Below are 25294 nucleotides of genomic sequence, written 5' to 3'. Positions count from 1 at the left end.
GACCGCTGTATTGTTTATTTTTCAACAAAGCTTTTTAAAAACCGGTGAGATTTTCAGTGAACCCTTCTCGCAGACATGAAATCTCGACTTTGCACTTGCTATGCGCGTCTGGATTTCGGTCATGATTTTCAGTCATTACCTTTGTTTTACAAAGCTTTAATTAACAGACTCGGTCATGGTTAACCTCAGCTGAACTTAAAACCACTTATCTTAGGGTCTCGGACAGAAAATGTCTGAGCACTTTGCAGCACACCAGCAATGTCCAGATCAGGGTGTAATTTAACCAGCATCATTCTCAGAATATATAATGCATGTTTTTGACATCCTCAGTTGCTGTTATGGGATATTAATACAAAATGGCCGCAATGACAGATAAGGTTGGCGCTAACAACTTTTCATTAGCGAGCAATTGTGCACGGGTAAAAATCATTCAAGTGTGGCCAGATTAATTTGACTAACAAGTATTAAGAACGACCCGAACTGTCAAAACTAGCACGAATATATCGTTCGTCAGACATGGGTATAGCAACGTGTTCTCAGGAGCCTTGAATAACAAGGAAGGCGGTAAGAATCTTTCAATAAACAAATTTCTCTATCGCCATAGATGGGGAACTAAGCTCATTGAGCCGGAAAGGTCACATTGTAAAACTGAAATTTTAAATTACTTGCTTAACCATTCAGCGAGACGGTTAAGTTGCGCAAAGCCTCATTTAAATGATGCAATTGGAAGATACTTGATCAAATTTTTTGTCGATTTAAAGTGCCTGGGCGAGCATCATCTTGATTTTATGTTTACTAGAAGTTTGGTATAATTCCATTCTGCTTTGTGTGGTAACCATGGTCTGGTAGTAGGGTTGGTGGGTGTAGAATTAGCGAAGGAAATATTTGGTTATATGATCCTATGGGTGCTTACAACTTTTTCAATTTATTTTCTGAAAAGAAACGAGATAATAGACGATAAATTTGCGAACCTGGGTTTATTAAAACAGTTAACCCACTTGTTGATTCATAGAGATTTCAGATGACCGTTTTGTTCTGTTAATGCTAAACTAAGACATACCCCTCCAAAAGTTTGTTCATTGAAAGGAAAATCTAATCCTGTATGATCTGGTTACCATGTGTAGAGACAATAAGAAATATATGATAGAACAAAAATTGTTATAAAAGTTAATTAAAACGGCTTAAAAAAGTCAAAAGCTATTATTTTTCAGGTATGTGTTTGAAGCCTGAAGTGACTCGGCAACCTGAAAGTTCAAAGCAGCTTCTAGGTCATAAAACACATGCGTTAAAAGTTTATGCAAATGAAAATGCGCCTTTCTTCTGTTTGATCTTTTCATGAGAATTGCTTTGTACATCATAGATTGACCGCGCGTGCTTGTTCGTCCATCCTAAACCTTGCACGTGTAGCAACTCAATGTTTGAAAGACTTCAATTATTCAATATTTTCACTTCAGACGACAAGAGTCGATGCAACTGAGCATGTTACTCTCTTTTTTCAATCCTTTATTTCAGGATAGCATCGATTAGAATATCGTGTACTGATCTCACGCGCTCTCTAATTTCTCGTAAACCTCACACGTGTACCGGTTCAACCCTTCTTGGCGAAAATGTTATTTGAAATTTGCGATTCAAATTTAACAGACTTCTTTTTGTCTGGAATATATTGGAGATTAAGGTAAAGACTTATTGAATAGGTTTCGTTTGTAGAGTATGTTGTCCGATTTTCACTCTGATATCGAACTTTTTAGTAATTAAATGGCGATGGGAGTAATTGGGGAGAACTAGAGCGTAAGATCCATAGTTTTGTGTTGGAGTACTGTCTGTGGCAACGTGTGATGGTCTTTCGTGTTTACAGTCACAATGTCCTTCTCCATCCAGGTGTGGAAATAGGTTTAAGTACGCTGTCAGGCAAACCCACGAGGAGAAGTATGCTCAAGAAACGAATAAAAACCGTACTTAAAGATGAACGAGTTTATGCCGTTTTACTAATACTTAAAGATAGCTGATGGTGGTTGAATTTAAACTAAAAACTAGGCAATTGACGCCGCCATTAAAAAAAAAAACTCAGTTACCTAGCTACGCACGTCCAAATGGGCGGGAATCAAGGTACGTGGTCAAGCGGTTGCCGCTCTGATTTTCGTTAAAGAATCATTATTTAAGTAAAGAATATCTGTATGAGAAGTTCCTAAGTGTTCAGGTAGAAAATCAAGAGATATTAAAGAAAAAAAAAAGCAGAGAAGTAGACATTTTTTGGCTTCCGGGTAAGCGTCCAGGTTGCTAAGTATGGTTCAAAGTGACGACTGCCCTATTTTCTCTAGTTGGAAGAATTGGCGTGACCATGAAACCCAGACGTAAATAAATTTGACACTGCAAGTCCTGATAATGTTAAGAGAGACTTGTAATACACGAATTATAAGACTGGGCTATGGTCTCTTGGAAGCGTCATTGTGTACAGACTATGGAGCGTGTGCACGTGAGTCTAACTTTTGTCGGCTACAGCTTACCAAAGGTCTAACTGATCGGCGAAGCAACTACGGCAAATGTGTTATTCATTGTTTCTTCTTTATTCTTTTCCTTGACGTTCAAAGGAAAAAAATTCGTGAACAAATGAAATCGTCAACTACTGGCTACAGATCACTAGAATCTGACTAGACCTGAAAAAACGGTCACTGCAAAAACACAGGAAAAACTAAGATAAATTAGGAAAGGCTTCCCGACAAACCCAACTAATCCGAAATTAGATAATTCGTTTTAGTATATGCTAGAACAGTGGATAGCGTTGAAGGCGCGCTCTGATTGGCTAGTCAAACTCCGAATATCCTTTACTATTTGCCTCCGAGCAACTCGGGAAAAAATGGCGTCCCGGTTTGCATCCGTGACTAGCGAAGAAATCACTCAAATTAACGATGGTGGTGTATATTATCTCACTGTTTTAGTATGTACTATATATAACAACTATTCACCTCCGCGTCGGTGGTTAGCGGTGGATATTTACCTCGCCGCGAAATATCCACCACTAACCACATTCACTTCGGTGAATAGTTGTTAATTATCAACTGAGCTGATAAATCAAATTGGCCACCGTAAAGGGTTTCCAAAGCTGACGCCTCAAAACCTCAGCTCCAGAAACCCTTTACGGTAACCAATTTACATCTATCAACTCACTTGAGACAGCAGATTATCTTGTATTACCGCACAACGAAACAGTACAACAGTCTCTTTAGGAACTTACCCTCTTGATCCACAATTAGGCCAGGGACATGATAGATATTACACAAGAGATTTTCTTGTGCAGTTCATTTTGCCATGATTAATTTTTTCCCTAAAAACGTTTGAAATGCAAATGTATTCTCTTTTAACACTTGGAAGAACAACTATGGTAAATTTTGACTGGTGGTGACACCTTTTCTCTTGCCAACCCCTTTTGTTAGGTGAATCATCCCCTTCGCAACCATTTTGTTATGTATATTTCATTAGTTATGTCCAGCCATAAGCTTGTTAGCTATTACTGCCAGCTACAAGACCTTCTTCGAGTAAGGAAAAGGAAAGAAACTCTTACGTGACTGGTTCACTTTCTTTATGTGACCGATAATTTCACAGGTGTATATCACTCCACCATGTTGCTTTTTATAATCACTCTTACGAGAGTTTGCATGACTGGACATGAGTTGCTTGGAAGTTTGAAATTTCATGAACACACAGAGTAGAAAAGCCGCACAGATAAGGAAATGAAGAGAGGTACGTCTGATGAAGTATGGTATGATTCTCACTAAATCATTTTTGAGGGTTGTTTTCTGTTTACTTACAACAACCGATCGTTCCTGAGAAAAGCCAATATTTTAGAAGTGAATGGGACGAAAATGATGAAAACTGACTAAATTATCAACAAACGCATTAGGGATTGATTTATATTTCGTTACCTCTTTTTCAAATTAAACGTTTTAAAAATCTTATTACCTCTTTCAAAAGTGATATTTTCATAAAGTTCCAAATATCTCACAAGTTGAGTTACATGTAATTGTTTTCCACAACATTCAATATGTATATTTTGAACCTTGCTATACGCACTCTTTCTATCTTCCAATTCGTTAAGTCATAATTCAGTCAGAAGACAATTGAAACGATAAACTTTGATTAGGGCGCTTGGCAAGGTCATTTGACCAAAAATGAAATTTAAGCCCCGAGGAAGTTGGAAACTGGTCACCTCTCAAGGGTGACGAAGGGCCATAACGAAGGGGTAACGCTCGAAACGTTAGCTCTTGAAACACTCTACATGGGAAAATTTACATTAACAGCTCAGTTGATAAAATCAATTCATCTGGTAAAAAAAGGAAATGGCTCGTCAACGTGATATTTTATTTCAAGATCATTTGCACGACTCAACCTTGACAATAAGAGGCCAATTGTTTAGAAGACCTTCCATCGAGCGGTCTTTGCTCAGGCAACCTCTAAAGAAATGAAAACTACTGTCCGAATATCGGAATCAAAATAACCCTAAAATTTTTCTCCAGAATTGAATTGAATTTTGTCCCATAGGGTTCCTGAGAGATGTGCAAGTCTCTTTGTCTAGTTTTGAAAACAAAAAACGGCTTACATTCATATAAGGCACTTGCAAAGCTATTGTTTTGCTCATTAAGCCCTATTGTTCCGACACGTTTTCGTTTCCGTCGTTGTCCTGGTAATCGTTAAGGTCCCTATATGAACAACAGAACGGGTCAGAAAACAGTTTTGTAGCGGCAATTGGGACCTTGCAAATCTACCACTGCAATGTTGACGACGACGCAATTAACAAAGAAGATCCTATAAACTTTTCTTTGAATGTCACATTTAGGTTTTCTATCTACATAAGGACTGTGTCTAGTATGCCTCGAAAAGAAAGGACTGCACTCCAAATAGGGAACGGCTTATTTTTCCACCGATGCCACTGTTGCCAGTTTAGTTCTTCTATACACTACTGCATTGGGCAATAAGATTAGCGAGCAAATCCGAAAAACTCATTCATTTGAACCGGGCAGATCTTTTGCTCATTAAGCGTATTGCTTTGCCATTTGTCGTTGTTGTTGCTATCCGAGTTATCTAATGTTCCTATTGCCCAACACCCTGTTTTGATCAATACAGCCTGAGGCTTCCCTCTTGCAGCCATCAAGGTCTCCTTTAAAAATATGTTAATTTTTTCCAAGATGCAAAGTGTCAAGAAATAATTGTTTGCTAACACAAAGCTATGACTCTTTCAGAGACGTCACAAAATATTCAAGAAAAACTTGCATCGTAAATAAGTTACATTGGGTGAAATTCAAAAAGGAGTTATGTCGTCTGCATTTAACAACTACGCATGATGCAGTTTTATTATTTTTTGTTTCTGAAGATTGTTGCTCGTACATGAAAAGCAAATTAAGATAAATTAGGGATTTTTTTTATCATGCATAAGCCCCATTTCTCTCGTTCTAATTTACGCTTTCTAAATCAACGGTTGCGTTCAGCTCTTTTACTCGTAACTATATGTGATAATAGGAGAGAAAGTATTACGTAACATATAATACTCAGTAAAATAACATATCCGAGGTCTTATTTAACGCGAAACGAACCTTTTTAAACTAAATCGTTCGTGGAAATAACTCAAGACCCAAGTATCCGTGGGATAAATGTACGGGATATTTGACAAAATTTTGGGTCTAGTACTTAAGAAAACCTTCTGGTGCACTCGGCATCACATAGACTAACGCATCCAACTTACCATGAATATATTTTGTCTAAAAATGTTTGAGGTGAGATACATAAAGAAACTGACTGTCATGAATGACGGCCTCTTCGTACACGAATGTCCGACGTGTGTTCTCCTCAAAGGCCTTCTATCCGGTTTACCTGTTAGGTGGTTCAGAGCTATTGAGAAAGGATTCAGCATTACAACATATGTCGCAGTCCCTCATTCCTTTCGCTGCATCCTTTGAAATAACTTTTTTTCTACAACGTTCCTATAAATCTCAAAGCTAAAGTCACAAAAGTTTTCATTGAGGGAAGGAAGCTCTGACTGTAGCCCGGAATTCCGGAGTTCTTCATCTCGTGGGGCTAACCTTTGTTACGGGCAAACATTCTGGCAAAATAATGTACTGCAATGTTGATTGTGATTCCCAGCATTGTGGCACCAATGAAAAATCTTCGATGACTGTTGCTTGAAGTGTCTTGGAGGTACCTCCTATCTAAGGTATCTCCAATGAATCGGAGTTCGGTTGCAACCTGCTGACATGTGGCTTGCATTTCATGAGAATGGCTCTCACCAATTTCCTCGCGAACGTTTTGTAGTAACTCGAGGTCTTGATAGCCCATATTCCTGCAATATCTTCTTTTAAATTCGGAACTGTAAATGTAAAAATACGACCAAATGTTGTTAAACGTTGAAAAAGAAATCAAAGTTATTTTATGGAAGGACCGGCGAGCTCAGAATACGATAAAGTTGGCCATAAGAATACAAATGTACTTTACTCGCCTAGAAAGCACTGATTCCTAAAAGGTTTTTGGTTTTCCGTTTTGGGTGCAAATATTGAAGAGTCACTTAGCCCTGTGATACGGCATGAATATATTTTTACCAATTATTTCCTCGCGCTTGAATTTTTTTGTCGATGCAGATTAATTGCCCTAACATCGACAGTTAAAATTCCATCAATTCATAACTGAATTTCTCGTACCTTAGGACCTCAACTTATTGAAATAACATGGTTGTGACAGATTGATTTCCATTTCGTAAAGTTTGTACATGTACAGGCTTCGGTAGATAAATGGAACAAAAATTATTAAGAACAAACCCATGTAGAATAGAAGTCCACTGTTTACCTGAGATACAGCAACAGTCAGTTTTTGGAATTATCAGTCCTAACACTGAAATAAACGCACGGTAAAATCAGTTTTATAACCTTCCTGATGAAGTGTAAACAGATATCTAGTTACAGTTACGCACATTCAATATTCCTCATCGTCAGAAGGTCAGCGGTCGACTTGGGGATTTAACACCATTTCCACGTCGTCTACACGTTTGTAACGACTTTTCACGCAACGATAACGCTAGTTGCGTGCGTCATCCAGCCTTTTGTTGAAGAAGCAAGACATCCAAACGTTCCGACGGACCAAGTTGTTTGCGGCTTCTTTGTCAAAATAGCCTTAGCGGTTTCACACTTACTGTCTTCCTTGCATTATTTTTTCTTGTAAATCTTTGTTTTGATTCAACAATTGGCCTCACAAGGTCTGTCACGGCATCAGTACGTAACAGGCTATTGACCATGAATTCACAGGTGCAGATTTTACCTTTTTACTCTTTATCTTTTTTTCGTCTGCTGCACAAAATGTTCACAGCTGCCTTAACATCAAGATCGGATGAAACCAATAACAGCTAGTTATAAAATTGTTTGCTAATTTGACCTGAACCGTGGGTTCCAAGATAAACAATAGTAACCACCCCGTGTGAATATCTGATCTGTTGTCAATACTCTAAAGAATGGCACGTAAGGTGAAATACATCTTTTATTTCATTCTCCTACATAACCCATAAGCGATGTAGAGTCTTATGAATGAATATTTCACCAAATTAAATTCTTTACATCTAAAAAGCATTCAATTATCAGTAGCAAAATTTCTTCTTGGCCATTATATGGACGGAAGGTTTACGCCTGGAGGAGCTCGTTAACAACCTGTGTCACACCGTGTTCTGACAAGAGAGGACGTTAGAGATTTGACAGTTTGGCTGATGCTAAACCCCCCCCCCCACAAAAAAAATTAAGTATCTAGCACGCAAAACAGTGATGACTTGGGTTTCCGTGTACGAAACTGATAATTTCATCGGCTGGTACCTGTAAGCGTCATCAATGCGCCCCGGTCCAGTTGTTCACTGATTGCTTACATGTTCCTATATTGCTCGTCAAAAGTCAGTTTCATTGCACGAAATTGTCTTGACGTATCCTAAGGAATTATCAAATGTAAGTTGGAAGAGCAGTCGAATTTAGTTACACTTTTACGGCTAACCTTACATATGGTTGGCGTAGCATCGATTGAAACTTTTTGTTTATTAGAAGAAATGCCGTTATTGTACATTCATAATTAAGTAAAGTTTATGTTTAAGCGGCACAGTCCTTTATGGATGCAACCGTTGATCCACAGTCTTTCTATCGTCGTGGCTTTGACGCCATGTGAAAGAAGCAACTAAAAGGTAGACGATTTAGTTTCGAGTGTTGTGGGGTTCTTCGTTAGTGAGGAAGCGGCTTTGAAGTTGGTAGTCAAAAGCACTCTGAGGTCTTGCATGCTACACTAATCTGCAGAAGAATTGACTGGTAATCATGGGCTGAGTTTAGCTCTATTTTTTCATCTTCTTTTGTAGCTAGAACGCTACCAGGGAGATGTGAGGGACTTAACTTGCGAGTAGTTTTTAGCGGAGGGTTCCATGAGCGAGATGTGAAAATTACAGTTACGTAGGTGATGGTAGATTAATCAGAATTTCAAACTGGGTTTTGTTTTTACTGAGATAGAAATGAAGAAAATATTTTTCTGTACCTTGGACAAAATGAATCCTATTTCTGCTTTCTATTGTAGAAACAGCTAAACTCTCGAGTGACAGGTGACTGGAAAGAGCCGTGTCCTCAAAAGCAGGACTTTTTGCTCCCTCCAAAGACTAAAGTACATTAGACATGACAAATCATGGCGTGATTGATGCAAAATCGGTCTTTACTTGAAATTACCATCTGGTTCTTGTTTTTACGCTATCCAAAGCATGCATTAAATATTTTTTAGATTGAACGAACGAAGAGGGCCTTTGTTAATGAACACTAAGGAAGCTGCTACAACAGTATTGTTACCTCAAAATTTCATGTCCTTGTTTTCGTTTTTTGTTTTTTAATGGTTTTTATGCTAGGATGTCGTTTATGGTAAGGATGAGCTTACTTATCGTAAACAAAATGAAAAAAGGAAACCAGCTCCAGAGCTCATGACAGCCTGCTTCATGTAGCTATCATAAGCGAAATGCTTGTTAACCTTTCCAATATTTGGAGTAATTCGATGTTTAACGACCAACAGTAGCTGCTCTAAGACGTATCTATTTGATGAAATTTTTGATTTAAAACGTTTCAGAACTTTATATTTATTTACAATTAAGTAGGAAACCTCAAGCGCTTCAGCTTACCTTGGTGTAAGTGAGTGTCGGTCTTGCGTGTTCAATCTAGCTCATGTCATCACATTTAGATTATTTTGTCTTCTATGGGAGGGTCCATTATGGCAGATATAAGTATGGAAATGATTTCCCTTTTACACCATAATCAAAACAATATCACTCGTAACTGAATTCTATCTAATATTAATTTCGAAAAAAGAAAAAAAACCTTGTTATCTTCAATTTTGCATTGTTTTTTTTTTTTCTTGACGGAGTAGTCGATAAGCAAGTGCTTATCTTCGAATTTGAGTCTGGCCTACCACAAAAAGCTTTTATATCAACTAAAAACTCTTAGTTTTAACTGCCGATACCCCTTTTGACATTACCTAAGGAGGGCCTTTGACATTTACTTCGATATTTCAATAGTTTTTATCTCAAACTAAGATACATAATCCGGAGCTGGTGACATTCTAAACAACCATACGTACTGATTAAATCATAAACGAGGGAAAAAAGGGCTCTCTCGCTAGAGCTTTGGAAAATATTCCCAATGAACTCTTAAAAAGTGTCGCTGTTATTTTAGTGCCATTTTTATCTAGAGGCTAAAGACGACTAGTGTTTACAGAATGATTTTGACAGATTTTGAAAGCATTTCAAATTCAAAACAAATGCCTGCGAGAATTGAATAAACGTAGCGAAGACTCGAGACTTTTGTTTAGTTTTTAAAAGGCAAATAAACTTACGCACGAATTGGCTTTGTAAATAGAAGAAATTCAAAGGATTCATAAAGTTCCGCAGAAAGAAGGTCATGACTCTCGAGTCCATATCCCAGCCAACAAGTGCGTCTTCTTGCCGTTCATCTACAACTTAAAACACCAAAAACAATGCTCATGATTTTGAGATGAGTTTTCTGCATTACAGAGCAACGATTCTCGACTGATAAAAAGAAAAAAAAAATATAGAAAATGCTATTAAAATCGTAAGAAGTTTGTTATCATTCACACAACGGCATTAATGGATTGGCATAAGCTTTCAAAGTAAAGATGATACAATTGGAATTCATCCTCAAGATAACAGTACCATTAAGATTCATGTAGAATGTTTGCCGGGAAAGCAGAATGAAGCCATTAAGACATAAAAATCTTGTGTTATGAGCCATCGGCGCGCTCTGGATAGCCAGTGAGATTCCAGAATTAGATAGTACAGAGATGGAACCTGAATATTAAATAATTTCAATTCATACTTCATTAATGAAGTGATAATGTTCTCATTCGTAAACCCAATTTGTCGTCGCATTCGAACAAAAAACTCCTCCGTTTATATTAATAGGTTATAAAACTATATAATGACTACCACTGTCTTGAAGATAGAGTCGTTTCCTTCTGTTTGCGTTTACAGTTCCAAAACGTTATTGTTTATCAAAAATTAACAAATTTATACAATGACTCTGAAGACAAAATTCACTTTGCGTACACAGAGTGTGCAATTTGTATATTTTCTCTAACCTGGAGTTTTCGTGTTCAGCTCTATCTAAGAGTTATATCTTCAAGGGAACCTTAGTCTTCGCCCTATCGGTGCGATTTTATCTACTTTTCCAGTGAAAAAAAAATATGTTGAGAGTCTTGCTCGCGTCAACCGGTAAATGCACTCAAGTTCACCGACTAATGATCCTTTAGAATAGCAGTGATGTGATGTGTCTCTGGGAAACATGATGGAAATACTTATATATGGAAAGGTTGCTCATGCATTACTCTATCTGTACAACACTGTTTAATTAAACAAATATGGATGGTGCCAGGTGAATGTTTCAGGGCGCCTTGGGAAAAAAAATATATCAAATTGCTGTCAGCTGTAACAAACTAACTGTATAACAGCTTTTCATTGTCAACGTTTCGTGACAACATCTCGTTCTCAATTGTTTATTGCCGTTCGTCCAACCATAGATATTACAAAGCCCCTCAGCATTAGATTAAGTCTGTTCAGAACACGCACTGATCTATTTTTTTCGATGAGTGGTAAAAGCGAAAAAACACTTATCTTGGAAAAGTCAGTCTTACTGTAATCTAATTCAGGTACATTATTGTGGCTATTTTGTTCTTTTTTTTTTTTTACAAAACAACTAGTAAGCTTTGTTTTTCATGATAAATGTTGCTATCTTTAATTCGTGGAAACTAGAAATGATTTATGACTAACATTTAAGCTATATTGGGGCAAAATAGCATCAATTTGGCTGCACGAATGTTTTAGATACTTAAGGCAAGTCACGACATATCATGAAAAATAACTCTGTTCAGTCTTTGCTGATGAGACCTTTTGTTGATATATTTCTTACACCCGTGCAGATATTGACTCTTTGAAAAGGAAATATCGATAAACGTTTAATATCGTAAAGATATTTTCCAGTTTCACTTTCTTTGCCTTTCAATACTCAAAACATTGCGAGATAAACAGTTAACTCTCGCTTTGTTTAGTTTTTGTCTCGCTGTTATCTTTCGATACTTTTTGATTACAGCCCATCTAAATACACCTTTAGTGGGATAAGTTGAATTCGACTTCCTTTTACTTCCGTTCACAAAGACTTTATTGATGCTAATCGCGCATCGTTTCTTCTAAAGGTCGGTTTTTTATCATAAATAAAAAAGAGCTAAAATGCTCCTTACAAATCTTTTTCTTCTTCATTATAGTGGTACAGCCTTAAGAGTTGCTTTACAATATCACTTCCTATCTCTTTAAGTGTCATTGTCATATTATTTTCCCCAGAAGTACTTTTCTCCGGACAACACTCTTTAAGAAAACGGTAAAATCGTTCCGGCTTGTCGATCAAAATGATAAGAGTTATGCAAATACAACAGCTTTGTGCTCAATTTGTTTCGCTTGTAACATATTCTCGTTGCATTCCGAGCGTGCACACAGATTCTAGAATTTTTTTCCCAGCTGCTGTTTGTTTATCTCATAAACCAGTTGTTTTTTTACATCTCACGCAATATGTGTGTTCTAGAAAATTATTGAACCAAAAGCGGCAATAACGTCACCTAGGCAAAATAATTTACAGTGGGACTTCAAATGTGCTATCGCGAGATAACCTTTTTTGGAAGTTTTACACTAGTCAGTTATATGCAAAAGTATGAAACTGAGTATGAAATAATTTTCAAGTTTATCTTCACTATTTGAATTCAAAATTAAGGCAACTGTAAAGAGCGTTTACAAACTCTACCTTGATACGCGCCATTTAGTTTGAACAGAAAAGGGTTCCTAAAGCGCTGGATAGTTTGCGCTCACTTCCGGCGAGCACGGATATTTCGCGACTGAAAAATGACTGAACTAACACGTAATTTTACAAATTTTATTTTTAAATATGTTTATTTAGTTTCCAGAAAATTCCACTTTCTGTCATCACGTGTCGCTAACACGGGTGATTTTCATTTGTATTTACATCTAACTTTGAATTTAGGGACCGGCGACAAGAATTGTTTTACTATAAATAACCGCTATTAAGCGTGTATTGTTGGCCGTTTTATTTTCTCGGAAGCAAAAAAACATTGTGGATTTAACGCATGTTGTTTTATCATTAGTTGTTTTTGTGGTTATTTCTGCTAGTTATCTTAAAGCCACCGATCTCTGAAATGGGAACTAACGTTGTCATAGCACGCCGGTAAACATGGATAAAAAAATTCCAATTATAAGCTATGCACTAAAACACATGGAGATTCTTAACCGTGATACAATTCTAACTTCGTTTTCAAACGAAGCCCGTTAAGAACCTTTCCGCGATAAACTTTATTCTAAGCCAGGAATGGATGTTTTTCCAGACTGGCCTTGATAGTTGTTTCGACATCCATATTCTTACGTGATTTAAACTCCTTTCGTGACTGTTCGAAATTGCTGATTCAGCTGGTCACACGATAATCGAAAATGCTGCGCGGCAAAATTCTAACGTCATGATCAGATATAGTTGTCAACGGCACAAACAGTCCCGAGAGTTGGATCGGAAATATCTTTCTTCTTATTCCGCAGTTCAGTTATTCCTCGCAAAAAGTTCCGTAACATATCGCCGGAAGATTTCTCTGGCAATTTCCAACAAGTTAAGTCCAAGAGGACGCCTCTCTTGATTTTGTTCAACAACTTGAAATGGACGAAAATACCTGTTTTCGAGCGCGTCTCCTAAACGCTTCAACTCCCGCGCGACCTGTCGACACCGTGTCTCCCTTTGTTCGCTCAGTTCTAAATTTTCATCGAGTTCATTAGTTTCGTCGCTGAGTGTGGTCCTCATTGTGTCCATAGACTGTTTCAGATGCTACTAAAAGAAGATGCTTGTGCTCTCAGGATGGTATAGCTGGATTGCGATGAAGATGTCTGCACCTGTAGTTTCCTTAACTCTGTTATGGAAACCCTGAAACCAAACAAGGCAAAAAAAAATTATGTTAAGCCAGACACAATATCAATTGCATCAATTAAACTGATAAAAAGGAAAAGTAAAGAGGAAAATTTACATGACAATTTTCGGGAGAAGTGATTTATACTTAAAGGGGTTTAAAATACTTCCGTCTCACTGGATGAGAGAGGAAGATAATCTGTTACCCACAAATTCCGATTTTTCGTAGTTTCTAATTTACACTAAATCAATGTTTGTACTCATTCAAAGAATTCAGGTGTACAGCACAGAGTGTGAGACACTTCGAGATGGCAGAGGCGTGAATTAACGGCATTCGAAAACCTTTGAGCTATTTTAAGTGTCTGTGATTAATAGGCTCAACATAGATACGCGTTGATGCATATGCCTCTTGAAGATGACAAGATGATTTATAATCAAACGTTGATTTGTATAGTCATACATGTTACAATTACAAGGTGGTTTCGTGTGAGGTATGGGCAAGAAACCCGATCTTCTCACATACGAAAAAGTATTGAAGGTGTTTGCTCCACACACGGTGATTGTGTATTACGGATCTCGAGAAAAAAAAAAAAAAAAAAAAGCAAAAATACCTGGTGTCAGCCTACCACAAATTCACTGAATCAAACTAAATTGCCGAAGCCGTGACTGAATTTCGAAATATTCAAATTTATCCTGTTAGGGACCGTAGCCTATCAGCTTTTAAATCAAAATACCTCAGGTTCTGTTAAACCGTTTATCTTGTTTATATAATACGATAACAGAACACCTGCAGTTAGAATAAACTGACAGACAAGCTGACCGGCGCCGTCTTCAGCCTGATATGCTTTTTTTTATTTAACCCAGGTCTTCAAACAATGTCTAATTGTCACAAACTGCGATAATGAAATAAAATTAACTCCATCTTTACCTGGGTATAGCTTTCAAACTGATTTAAGAAAAATTTTGGCGGATAGCAGTATCATCAATCGCATCTATATTTGTTATAAACGCCATTTTCGTCTACGTGACTAGAACTTAGCCTCCGTTCAAGACCTGACCTTGATGTCTAGTTGGTTCAGATTCTCGTCCAATCACATTTTATTATTCTGGAGACTTGGAGTTTAGAGCGAGTTCTTGTAATCCTTAAAAGCTTAGAATTCAACTCTCTTATAAAAACAAACTAAACTTTTGACCGAGAAGTAGATTATTCGTTGCGCAGAAGCTAAGTCAAAAAGTGAACAAAAGGAACACCCACACAGCTGTCAGGCCAAAATCGTTTTTCGTACAAGACAAAATATAGGAAAATTAATTACGATTAAACTGTGTCTTTGAAAGTGTCATTTTTCAAGTGACTTAAAGCTGTAATTTTATTAGATCGTCGATAGCTATTAAATGTCATGATAATCTTGTGGAAAAGCTATAATATCTACGCATTTCCCAATGAGTAGAAAATTAGAAATAGCGTTTAATCAGCAGAAGTAATAATTATATTGAAAACATACCAATCACAGAATCTTGGAGACTAGTTTAAAAAGAAAATCTTGATGAGAAGTCCTAAACGTTTTGGAATGGATTACCGCCTCAAAGAGTCCACTTAAGAATGCCATTTTACAAAGATAATCTCCTCATTATATTTATTTGACTATCTTCCCAGCAGGGAATTTCTGCTCTATATCCAGTTTTTCAATGTTTTGATTCATTCTCGCGATTATTAATGGTGACCTCGGCCGAGAAACGAGATAATTAGAATAAGGTTGTCATGAAATCAAATGTATCAGTTTCCTTCCGAGTCTCGAGCACGGTATAAATTGCAAGAAATTATTTTCAATTTTTTAACGCCTCCCTAGCCTTAACTTTAGTTAACTACGAATACTCGAAATGTTTATCATTTCAACACACACACAAATACTATAGTACATTATAGTCATCATATTTACCTGAATTGTTTGAGTCCTTATTTTAAGCGAGGGCGTTTCAATCGCTAATTTCACTTTTAGTTGATGTACTTGTAGCGATAGTCCTTGAAAATTCTACTTTGGTTTCGACTAAGGACGACAATTATTAAATGTTCTCCCTCCCACACCGAGAAGGGATTTGGAGTGAAGCAGCGTGTTCGTGTTTCTTTGCTGGTAGCCAGTGTTAATCGTTCATGTGACTTGAAGAACGCTTTTCCTTATTTATTAATTCATTAATCGTTCGTCACTCGTGAGAAGCGTGGCGGGAAATGATAAAGTACTTCGTTGAACTTGACCCAACTGGAGGAAAACCATGTTTTACTTTGAATAGATCACGCGTTGCGTCCATGTCAGTTCTTGTGTAAAAGAGCCGATAATAAATGCCTTCAACCTCTAATTAACGAGGGAAACTGTATGGACTATGTTTGGTGAGTGCATCAAGCCCAATTTAGTTTAGTTGAAAAAAAAAAAACTTTCAGCCCACATGTTCTAGAAGTGAAATGTAAGCACGCAACAAGGGGGAGGCGCGTGACGTGTTACGTCACTATCGATTACTGCACTACGCTGAGATATTTGGAAAACACAAATTAGTAACCAACAAGTTTCATCCGCGTGTCTGCCATGTGGCGACCGATGTCTGGTCTTAAGGGAAATTAAGGACTAGAACTAATTTTCGATTTTTTTTAAAAAAGTTCAATATTTGTTTAAATTAAAAATAAATAAATAAATAAAACAAGGGGACGATTGACTATGTTTAGCACGGGTGTTCTTTCTAACGAAAAAAATTTGGTTACTTTTGGGGTGAAAAAAAAGCCACAAATTATAAAATGTTAATAAGCCGAAAGCCGCCATCAGTCCTAAATTTACAGTTTGTAGTCTACAAAATAAAACTCAGAAGAAAGTGTGCCATGTCGAATTGCCATGATTTTCATCTTCTTGCAAAATGTACCTGCTAAACTCCTATAGTGTGCTTCGAAGGAACTTTCGTCAGGGAACTTAGCGGATACTCGTGCACATTGTTTACATGCATAAAAAAGCAGTTATTTCCGAATTTTCCTCGTGATTAGCTGCCCCTCCTTCCTTCCTTTGTTACTTTTGTTAAAAAAATTCTTCTATGTAGATACGTGCTTTTCCTTAAGTGGCTTAGGCGAGACTCCCACAACATTTGGCAGGAATTACTCACTGAAAGATTCTCATCATAAAAACGGGCTTATGATTTCAATGGTGGACAATTTTAAAATCACTCTCTACCTGAATAGAAATCATTGTTTTGTTCGCGCCGGCTAGTTTCTTTGTCAAAAAGAGGACAGAGCTATACCTTGAAATAGTGCGAATAAATGAATGAATGAAAACCTAGCGATCACATAGAATTATTTCTTTTGCTGTATGAGAACATTTTACTAAGACCAGATCGGTTTATAATTCTTTACTATTTTGGTCATCGGAACTTTTCCTAGCTGGCAACCTTACCTTTCTAATATATTTGAGCGCTATGATCAGAATTTTTAATTTTTGGCGTATATCTGTTTAAATAAGTCTATCGTTTGTTTACTTACGTCTAGTTTTTAATTACCGCATCCAAAGTGAGTTTTGTACTTAAAACACTCATCTAAAATTTAATCGTGTGATATCTGAATTGGCATTACCAACATTCGGCATTGTTTAGTAAATATTTCCTTCTAGTTATTGGCTCCCACAGGCAGTCAGGATTGGATCACTATAATGTTTCCTTAACAAATTCGCACCTTTGTAAATGGCTTTTTGCAGCGATTATGAATAGTTGGCGATCACAGTTGAAGCAGTATTTATGCAAGCGGAACCAAACTGAAAAGATAGGTAGGCCAGTGGAACCTAGACAAGACTGAATTGCTGTCTTACTGAATATTGCTCAATGATTCCTTTCTTATTCGGGATTTGAGTTCAGAGTGACCATTTTAGCATTTGAACAACCAACTTTTTCCGAAAAAAAAAAGAAATGAAGACCTCAGAAAAGTAGATCTGAAGTTTATGATGATTCTCGCAATTTTTTGCTCATAAAACAATTTCTTTTTCATGATAAATGTTCCTAAGTTATTACCCGAGGCATTTCGTGAGTATAATTGTAATTTTCTCTTGTCTTGTCATATTTCAAGTAATTGTTTACGGAATTGAGGCGACGGATGAATCTTCAAAAGCACCTTTTTAGATGAAAGACCCCACGTAGATTAAACTTTCCTCTAAAAGATTCACGCATCCACATTGTGGATCCATGCTCCAGCCATCTCAATCAGCTGGAAACTTAAAAGTCACAAAAAATGAACTTTGCTCGGATGAAACTCAAGTGCAATTAAAAAGAATTACCTCTTTTCACCAACGCCTTTTGTTTCCCGCGTGAAGCGCCGATCCGGACAGTGTAACGGCCTTGTATTGTTCGCGTCGAGACGGCAAAACTAATATTGAGCGAATGCTACTAAAATGCAAGTTTTATGTCGCTTAATTTCTTGATAAGAGGGGGATGCTCTAAGCTTATTTTTCATCCCCTACTGTGCGTATGCTAAGCTCTAGAAACAAATATTGGTTTAAGAATCGGCCACACGCAGAGGTCGGCAAGATAACTGTAAAAACAACGAAATGTATATTACCATTTTAAAAAGAAACAAATGTAGATGAGCCCTTTGAATTTTCTAATTTGCCAACAATTACGCTTTTTTTTTTAATCTGTATTACACTTCAAAGAGCTAAACAAATCATTTGAAATGCTTTTTAGCCAATTAAGAATCTTTTTTAGTTTGTTTGCCCCGTTTTCTGGAACATTGTGCCAGGGTTACACTTATTTTCTCTTGCGAGTTTGTTTAATTTGTGACTCTGTCATATCAAGTAACGAGCTAGTTGTATGCGTAAATGGTTCGCATTCAGCATAGTTCTAATTTTTTTTTGCACGTAATAATCTCCTCCAGTGATTATGGCCAAATGCTCGACAAAATTCTAAGCACCGAGGTATTATAATAAATTCAATTGCTTGCAATACTATTTCGACCCTTTTACCTGAAATGACATAAAACTGTCTCCTCACTCATTTTTCCAAATAGATTCGAGAAAATAGATCAGAAACAGATGTATCATTAAAATCAGAATAGGAAACATTTCCCGCGTATGAATGTGTATATTTTCTAATCTGTCAGCCATAAAAAAATTTAAATTCGTTGCCTTGTCGTTTTGAAGAAAAGATAACAACGGTTTTATTATTTGTATACATAATAGATTAGCAATATTGTTTCACTTTAACAAAATTGACGCTAGCGGTGACTACAAAGGTTTAAGCTATTAACAACTTTGGATCTTAAAAACAAATACAGATGGCGCAAAAAGTTAATAGTTATCAGTAAATATATAAGGCGGAATTTTTTTATTTTTATTTTTACTGTGTTTTAAAACGGTGGTCATTTTGAAGACGAAAAAATGCAAGTTAATTGAACTTTTCTTCGAAAGTGTACAACTTTTGCTTAATTTTGTTTGAAAAAACAGTGATACACATCTCCGACCTGTCGGCACATGTCCTTGGCCCCAAGCCGAATACCCAGAACATGACAGATATAATTCGTAGCGATTCTCAATTCTAGGTTTTGCCGGAAACAGTATAGTATTTTGCACCCTTCATAACTTCCTTTATGCTTTTGAGATCATTTTTTTTCTCAATCAAACTATCAATGGCTTATGATGGCTTGGCAAAACATGATAAGAACTCGTCGGGAACAGCAGTTTCTGTATTAAAACAATGTATAGAGTAGAATAAAAAGAGAGCGCGATCATAATGGTCTAAGTGTCAGCGAAAGATTGCTAAGCCCCAAATATTTTCAAGGAAACGAAAAAATAATTATTTATTACGTTCACCTCTAGGCTGGGGCATCATAGATGTATTTGAGTAACTTGAATGAAATGGAAAGGATTATCTTTGAAAGTCGAGTTTGTTGTAAGTGTTAGTACCTTGTAGCATGTAGCATTTTCAAATCATGAGTAGGTCTATGGTCGGTTAGGTGGAAAAAAAGACGAAAAAAACATTATTAAGTCGATGCACGTTGGCTCAATGTGCTAAAACGATCAATGCCGACCTGATCGAATCTGGAAAGCTTTGGAACGCTACCTTTTGAGCGAAATATCAGGGAAATCTGGCTACATGTACACGATATCTCTGTGCCTTTTAAATTTGCGTTTCTAGCCCCGACTGATTGCCTTCTAAATGAGGCTTCACCACTGGCATAATACGGTGAATCGGCTCAAACCCATTAAATAACAGTCTAATATCTCATAACATGTAAAAAACATTCGTCGGCTGCTTTGACGCTCGTTTCCAAGTGATCATGAGAGGCAACTGTTGATGATGATAGTGGACTTTTGACAAGAAACCAATGATATCTCCAAGTAGATGCAATTGAATGGCCTTAGGCGCAAGAAAATGCGGTTGAACAAGTCTCCGTTGATTTTAAAGTTGCATCTGATTGGTGGAGGAGATAGTAGACATTTTTTTAGACCAATCCCAGTGTTTTATAAAGCAAACAAACGCAATTCTGAATTATTTCGGCATTCTACTGAGTAAAATCGAAGGTTTTCCAGTTTCTATGAAACACCTTTAAAACTCTTTAGCTCAGCTAATTACCCATTAAATGTATATCAGGTCCACTTTCTGTTTGCGAGCAAAGAGATAGTAAATAATACAACCAAATGTACAAGTTCTGTATGATTCGACATAAAATACCTAATACGTTTTAAACTAAAGCGCCTTAAACTGCTCTCGATCAACCACTTACAGTCAAACTAAGTGAAGCGTACCCCTCAGGACTACATTAATGATTTGATTATTTGAATATTGAACCCGCGAATCATTTCAGGAGCGCAATAACGAATTGAATATTTGAACATGGAACCCGCTAACCGTTTCAAGAATGCAACAATGGATTGATTATTTGAATAATGAACCCGATAGCCGTATTCGGTTTGAAAAGGCGTGGATCATTGTTCAAATCAGAAGACCATTTCTGGTTGGATTATGCGAACACGTGATGATGTATCGGAACCATTTCAACATAGCGGGAAAGGTGAGTTTCAGTGTTGTAGAACTTCTTGTAAATGTAAATGGAATGTTATAATTTGGATATACCAACAAAGTTGAAATGGTAAATTGGCCACCGTAACGATTACAAAAGCTGACGTTTCGGGCGTTAGCCCTTCGCCGGAGCGAATAGAGGAATTGTGGGTTGTGTGTGCTTTTAAAGGCAGAAAATGGAGTTACGTTATTGGAGGGAACATGGCAACGAGAAAAAACAAGAATAAATTAGTGGAATGAAAAGCGTTCGTTGATCCTTGTGGGATTTAGACTGCCGGTTTGAAAGATGAGCTTTTGTTTCCACCAATAACGTAGCTCCATTTTCTGCCTTTAAAAGCACACACAATCCACAATTCCTCTATTCGCTCCGACGAAGGGCTAACGCTCGAAATGTCAGCTTTTGTAATCGTTACGGTGGCCAATTTACCATTATTATTTCGTTACTCCCACCGACACAGCCCCAAACAGTTTCTTTCGAAACTATCAGCCTTTATTAAATGGAATGTTATCGAGAGCTTTTTTCGTCTATTTACATCTTAATGAACTTGTAGAATTTCTTGTGTGTATTCATGGTCGAAAAAAGTAGTTTACCGGCGAAGCCAACGCAAGACTTTTTTTATTTCGTTAATATTTGCGATCGACTATTTTCGCAATGTTTACAGTGCAGTTTGTTCATTTTCAGGATTCCTCGTCAAATAGAACAATCTTATTGGACTTCAGAAATGGACCTCTAAATTGAAAAATGATCTGCGCCTTTTCAAAACGGCTATCGGGTTCAATATTCAAATAATCAATTCATTATTGCATTCGTGAAACGGCTAGCGGGTTCAATAATCAAATAATCAATTCATTATTGCTTTCTTGAAACGACTGGCGGGTTCAATATCCAAATGATCAATTTATTAATGTAATCTTGAGGGGTACGCTTCACTTAGTTTGACTGTAAACAGCTGCTAATGATAAAAAATAGTAGCGATACAAAAAATACACCGCCATGTCATCATTGGTGACTAAAAAATAGCATAATCAGCCTTTTATGAATTGTACTTTGGTCGCCGGTAAATGAGCGTTGAATGAGAAAAAAGGTACATCTCGGCACATATTGTTTTGAAAAAATGACCATTGTGGCCAAGTAAGAAATATTTTTTTGTACGCAACGCTGGATGTGCAAAAATGTAGAAAGCTCCTTCAAGTCGATTGTCGTAAGATTCCAGCAATTTTAAAATGACTCTTATTCCTCGTCTCTAGCAAAAAAAAACATTTAATTTCCTCGTGTAGCAAGGATGCAAGTTTTTAGCTCAAATTTGAAATTACTAAAATACATTTTTGCTTAATTTCTGTAACAGTTGGTCTATTCTAATATTTAATTTCACAATTTGTTTCTAGTTCCAGGATAAGTGGAGATAATTCAGGAAACAATACAAATTAAAGAAGAAAAAACCCGATAGAGTACATCACGCGGGCTACGTTACGGAATATTACCTAAACACTTCCCGAAAAAGAGCCGTATAAAACAAAGTACCCACCTCAGCCTTACATAAAATCGTAAACTTTGGAGCTAAAATGCAGTCATGCGTTTTTTAATTACCTGTGTAACGGGTTCTAGTTCTGCTTTTGCCGGCCGGGTATAATTGACAATCTCATGGTTGATTTTGGAGTGGCGTTTGTGCAGCTTCACAGCATCAATTGTTTTCTTTTTTAATCTTAACATATTCATTATCTTTGAGAACTCTAGACTTTGAATTTGCCTCTTTAAGAAAACAGTTGGGTTTCTTGGTCCCTTACAGAGTCAACCCTGGCAATTTAAGAGACCCCTGGAATGAAAGATCCTTTATTCTAAAGCGGCTTGAACACGATCATGCAAATACTTCATGTTCTTGGAAATGTTAATCAAGACAATTGAATTCATCATTGCGAAAACACAATAGTGTAATGCATCCTTAACAGGGACCATATTACACGAAGGCAGAGAATCTTTTATTGCGTGAGAGCTCCATTTTATTGGATTTTCCTCCGATTTTCCTCCATAAATTGCAGCTGCGTGAGCCAGTCGCGTCTTGGCCTCTAACTGCGTGAAAAAGAAATTTCCCTCCGTTTGCAGATAAATATATTCTCACGCTTATTCTCCTACATCTGGGACTTTAAAAAAAAGTTATTAATCTATCTTTATCTCATTTATTCTTCCCTTTGATCTAAGTGGAGAATGGGTTTCCTTATCAAAATGTCCGAATGTCAACTTCGCGAAAAAGAAAAAATATCAGGCTTATCAATTACGGCTCTCTCTAATAAAAATAAAACAAATAAATAAATATAAAAAATACCACGTTTCCTTAAGTATCACTCCTGCATAGAAATATCTGATAAGACTCATAACAGCAGTCTTCGGTGTACTTATGAATGTCTTATCTTCGTTTTCGACCCCCCAGTCTCTGCTTATGGATTTACAGAGTTTGCCGCACGCAATGGATGTCAGAACCTAAGATTGAGTTTGAATGACTAATGATGTATAAACCATAATCATATCAGCTATAAAGATGGCAGCTCTAGCACGAACATTTGATCGATAAAGTAACATGACGTAACAAAGTACCATTAAGTCGGAGGAAACATTAGGGCTCGCTGTGGGCTTTAAGGAGAAGGAAAAAAAAAGACAAAGACAAATTTCTGATCTTAAAAAGGAGTAAAGATCGCGGAGAGTATATCCAAGAACACAGCGGCAGATTGACAGCTACTTTATTCATGTCAACATCCAGCAACGACCAAAGCTAAAGGAGATCTATAGATATCTATACACTTGATATATATTTCAACGCATAAGTGTTTTCGTGGTTATTACCAACTCATAATAAGAGCTCGCGAGTCTCGAGATCGTAACACGAAAAGAAAACAGTTTTGACCGCCGAACTTAGAAGATGGTCTCTGTTTCGCTGAGTGAAAACATGAAAAACTCTGCAGGATGTTTAACACATTGAGAAAGTTAGCCACGCGAGAGAATTATGTTACCTCTCAATCTGAGTTTAGATCTTTACTAAAGCGCTTAGATTTTTTTAGTTACTACAGCACGATGACTAGCGCCATGACTCAGTACAGCACGATGACTAGCACATAAAGTACAAGTGCCATTGCTACCTAGCTAGTTCTGATTGTTAGAAAAATGAGTTCGCTCTCTCATTCGGTTTGATTTACTTTTCGTAACATCTGCACACGCGAGAAGAAAATTTGTGTCTCATCTACTGCACTCTGCCTGGCTTTGTAACTTTGCCAATAATAAATAATTCAGACGACTCGCTAATAAATAAAATTCATGTATGTATCACTAAATTAAAGAGCTTTCCCTTTTTCATTGTTCGTTTTTAATCTGCTTTCCTTTTTCTCCAGTTATGGTGAGATATTATAAGGCAAACAGACAAACACAAGGGGAATTTCATAAAAACAAAACAAAACCAAAATATGTTGACTGAGAGAATTAAGCCGTTTGTCATTTTTGAGGCAGTTTTGAATTTAAAACGAAGAATCAATGATCTTAAATAAAAGCAAAAAATGAATAAATAAATAAATAAACAAAGCAGTAACGACTTTACGTGAGGAGATTCGATCAGTTGTACCAATTTAAGTACCTTAAATAATAATATGAAAATTCCCTTTTATGGGAGAGCCATCACAACTTTTTCATAGATGAATACTAATTTTGAAATAAGGATCTCATTGCTTAACCCAAAATGTTTGTTAAGGCTGTTAAATATGTCGGGATATATGCGTTTTAAGTGCCAGCTCCTTCCGTTGTTACCGCGTACCTCCTATGAGTTGAGTCCATCTCATACATATACAAGGAGAAAAAGAAGCTACAACTCTTAAAAAAATTTGGAAATTCGTTTTAGTTACCTGATCTTTCAGGTGCCATAGTGTACTGAGAGAAGGTTACCATTCAGCTCTCTGCCATTATCCTCGCGGTTTAAGTCTGCGATTTGTCTGTAACGAGTTTTCATCAACTTGCATGACTTGAAAGAACGTGACTCGCACTCTTGAAAGCTCAGGCTAAAATGGTTGTATCTGGGAAAATTTATTGCATTTCGAATTGCTTTAAGAGTTTTGCTAAATAATTATCAAATTGTCTAACTCATTTCAAAACTGTCACATAAATTATGAAGATACTTAGTGACAAATTGAAAGTGATAACAACCTTAATGGAGCCTAAGGTCATCACGTAGACAAAACAGATGCAATTTTCTGATTTGAGAAAATTGTACGTGCCAAGCTTTAGTGATTTATTTTGTTCTCATACGTAACTTAGAGGAATTAAAGACCAACTTCCTCTTTGCGAGACATGCGGGCAAAACTCTACGCAATGATCTCCGGATCACGTGGATGCTTAGATACTTCCGTTGGTGTTTTTTCTTAGGAAAGGAAATGCACCATTCTACTATCATCTTATTTAGTGATGTTTTCAAACAGTTGGAACTAATTATAGCAAAAAAAGTCACCAGCTGTTGTTAAAAAAAAGTTATTATGACAAAATTTGAGTCCGGTTGATTCTTTTATGCCTAAAAACGCTGCTTCAGAGATGTCGATCAAGATATTTGCTTTCCTAGAATTTGTATCACGTTGTTAAGGTACGTGTTTAGCACATTTTTATTCTCTCGTCAAATTGGAAGAAAGTGATATTCGAAGTGAGTTTCAGTCAGGTTTCTAGGAGGAAAAATTATTTGAGACCTCTTCGTTTAGCATATATGTTCTCACGGTGGTAATTTTTTTTTTATAGC

The 25294-nt window shown here is 36.8% G+C and overlaps 1 long non-coding RNA gene across 8 annotated transcripts in view; it reads right to left on the bottom strand.

Moving 5' to 3' along the window:
• Positions 1 to 8032: 8032 nt before the first annotated feature.
• The window catches only part of LOC111325876 (uncharacterized), a 31192-nt gene continuing 13930 nt past the window's right edge, over positions 8033 to 25294 (bottom strand). For 2 of the 8 annotated variants that reach the window (XR_002694388.2, XR_015990304.1), the window contains 2 exons: positions 10633 to 13517; positions 8033 to 9993 (listed from right to left, as the gene is read on the bottom strand). This is a non-coding gene — a long non-coding RNA (uncharacterized LOC111325876). Of the gene's footprint in view, positions 9994 to 10632; positions 13518 to 14110; positions 14289 to 15436; positions 15871 to 17199; positions 17415 to 17794; positions 18033 to 22122; positions 23634 to 24416; positions 24869 to 25294 lie in introns of those variants that run through there. The other 6 variants (XR_015990303.1, XR_015990305.1, XR_015990307.1 and 3 more) reach the window with 6 other exon arrangements.

The sequence above is a fragment of the Stylophora pistillata genome, chromosome 8, assembly GCF_964205215.1.
Source record: "Stylophora pistillata chromosome 8, jaStyPist1.2, whole genome shotgun sequence".
Classification (NCBI taxonomy): Eukaryota; Metazoa; Cnidaria; class Anthozoa; order Scleractinia; family Pocilloporidae; genus Stylophora; species Stylophora pistillata.
This window is presented reverse-complemented; position numbering and strand designations above follow the sequence as displayed.